This window comes from Prionailurus bengalensis, chromosome A3 (genome assembly GCF_016509475.1).
Source record: "Prionailurus bengalensis isolate Pbe53 chromosome A3, Fcat_Pben_1.1_paternal_pri, whole genome shotgun sequence".
NCBI classification, from domain to species: Eukaryota; Metazoa; Chordata; class Mammalia; order Carnivora; family Felidae; genus Prionailurus; species Prionailurus bengalensis.
The window spans coordinates 90,267,788-90,270,996 of NC_057354.1; positions in this window are offsets into that span (position 1 = coordinate 90,267,788).

Consider the following 3,209-nt stretch of genomic DNA (forward strand, 5'->3'; position numbering starts at 1 on the left):
TTTTGTGTGTGTGTGTGTGTGTGCTCTAGAGTGATCTGTTTGATCAAATGTTGTCTAAACAGGCTAATTGAAAGGTCTGGTTGTTTGGGGAAAGGTGAGGGGAAAATGGAATTTGAGCTGTGCTGGTATTGAAGGTGTGTCCCAGTTCACAGTGAACTGTTGAGTGGTTTTTGTCTGCCTGTTGCGTCTTCCAGGGCTGTGAAATTCTCTGTTCTTTTGGTGTTGTCTCAAGTGGGTCATCCCATTCACTTCCTCCGTATGCCCTAAAAGCTTTCAGCTAAAGATAATAGAGCCTTTGTTTGGAGTGCCAGGTTATACCAAATGAATGATTACATTCCCTTGCCACCCCACCCTACCGATTTTATGATGTTGTTTATTCTTTTCTGACTCAGGCAACATTTAGGAAGGGGTTTGAAGCTACAGTTGATTCTATATTTTCCTTTCTATGAGCTGAGCCTAGTGTTGTAAGGTGGCCTAGAAATAATGGCACTGCTTGTGACCCCTCAGGTGACGGCAAGAGGGTAAATACCTTGCATAAGAGAAACATGTTTCTTTTTATATTAAAATTCTATAGGAAAAATTCTGCAAACGTATGAAGTTTGGCTTCATTTTGAAGTTTTGTGTCCTGAATATGTTAAGTTCTTTATCACTTAGGTTAGTGTCCTTGAACTTTTCCCCTGGAAGAACCAAGTCTCTATATTCTTCTTCTCTTGGGTTCTTAACTCCCAGGTATCAGAAATTCTTTTTTCTGTAGTTCCAGTGTAAGTGGGAACATGGGGCCAAGTGAGTCTGGGAAGGAGGAAGAGTGCTTGTCCTATCACTGCCTGCCTTTCCCTCCAGCGGCCCCAGAGGCAGCCTGGGCTGTTCCATCTTGCCTTGACAGTCCTGTCATTGCCCCAGTTTGGTGCTTTCTCGGAAATTCATCCTTTTCTTTCCATGCTCAGGGCTTTATTGCCCCTTACTTGGACTAGTGCAATAGTAGGTTTTTACCAGGTCTCTCTTCTCTCTCTCTTTCTCTCTCTCTCTCTCTCTCTCTCTCTCTCTCTCTCTCTCTCTCTCTTTGGTATTTCTTGACTCCAGTCTGTTCTGCCCAGTACAGTCAGGAGAAGCTTCCCATATTACAGCCATCCTCATGTTTCCTCTCTTGCTCCAAAACCTGCAATATCTTTGCATTGCCTAAGACCTAAATTTAGCCTTTACTCAGAACTTTCTGCATATGGCCACATAACGCTCTTGTCCCTGGCTACACATTCAAATACACATTAAAAAACTACTGATGCTTGTGCTCAACCCCACACCAATGAATTCCAAATCTCTGGGGCGGGGTCCCAGACAGTGTTTTTTGTTTTGTTTTTCTTTTGGTCTCTAAAGCTGCTAGGGTGCAGCCAGGGTTGAAAAGCACTGCAGGAGTCATAGTTCAGGGGCCACTATACCTAAGAATTGGGAGCTCTCTTATCCATCTCTACACTTCAAGGACATTCTACAAAAGTTTGTTGAACCAAAGTGAACTGAATATGTCATGTGTCACAACTGCATTGATCATTTACTTTTTACCAAATGGCCACTTTTCTTTTCTTTCTTTCTTCCTTTCTTTCTTTTCTTTTCTTTTTTTTTTTTCTTTTTTTTTTTTTTTTGCCTCTGCACCTGTGTACAAGAAATCTCAGAGGCTGCCCAGGAGCAGAAAACCAGTCAGCAAATGCCCCCTTTGCACCTGCTGCAGTGTAGCCACTCTGCACAGGGTGGTTTCAGTGTCTCTTCCCCTTAGCTCTGGGGGAGAGATGTGGTATCAATCCAGCACCCAAGGAAGCAGGGGGACAGGGCAGGTGCATGAAAGAGAAAAGGAGCCAGAGTTGCAGGGAAAAGGGGAAAGGATTCCATATTGTGAATAAAAGGGAACCAGACCATGAAACCTGAGGAAAGCAGCTTATATTGAAAAAGTAGCAACTGCTCAGTGGAAAGATTGATTCCTGAGCTCCTGAAAGCCTTTCCACTCTCCCAAGCCATAGGAAGGAGCACCATGCATACTGGTCTGGGCTGAGTAGGGAGGGAGGGCAGTGTCTGGTTGCTTCCCAGTTGGCTTCAGAGGCATAGACCCTCCCAAGTGCCATGGGCCGGGTGCAGACAGACTCTGGGGAAGCTGTCCTCCTGGGATTCGGGGCAGGGCTGTGTTTCTTCAGATGATCATTTTCATGTACTCCGTTAAACATCACCAAAGAGGAAGAAGAAATCACTTAAGCCTTTAAGAAAGAAATCACTTGCTTTGTCGGGTAGCAGTCACCTTAAAAGGCAACATGGGGATGAAGCATTCCCTAGTGAGGCTAGTGTGGTGGATATTTGTTGCTTGAGAGGCTAGGGTCTCAAAATTTCATTTTGGCACCCCCAATTTTAAAATCACAATGCCTACCCCCTTTGACTGTTGATTGCTACTGAAGGGTTTTAGCTGTCCAGGTGGAAGGAAAAAATTTTTGTGTGGGGTTTGGGAGAAATGGCGACCCCTGGGAATGAAGCTTTAATGGCGTGAAATCCCAGTGAATCCTGCAACTTTGGGCTATTTCAAATAGATTTTGAGAACAGTTTTAGGACCAAACCAGTTGTTTCCTAAAAAACATTTGTCAGTTGGTATTGTGTCTCCTGACTCCTCCCCCCGGTATCTCAGCGTTTTAACCCCACCTGGGTTTGGAGACCAGTTTGTCTAAGGATCTTTCACACTTGTGACCAGGAGTGGAACTTCTGAGTCAAAGCTCATTTCTTTTTGTGAGGAGCTTTGCCTGGGCACTGAGAAGGCCTGTTTGGATCAGGACCACTGAAACATTATTCTCTGGAGAGGAAGTGCCACTCCGAACATTTAAGACCTCACTTTTAGGTCCAGCTCTTTATTCACCCACAAGTCACTTAACTTCCCAGACTTTTAAAAAAATCTATAAAATGGGGTCAGCCTGATACGCCTACCCCAAATGAAGACAAAATGAAATCCATGTGCAAGCCCGAGAGCCATAAAATGCTATAAAGATTGAAGGTACCTGTTTTTGGTGTCTCCAGAAATGTTGCTTCTACCTACTAGACTTTTATACCACACAACTTCCAGCTAGAAGACTCTTGAGTCAGATTTGCATTCTTTATCACTGGCTGGACCTAGGCTCCAAATAGCTTAACCTCCCACTTAGTTGTTCCAGCTACTTTTTGAGGTGAAAGAAGAGGAAGAGAACTTT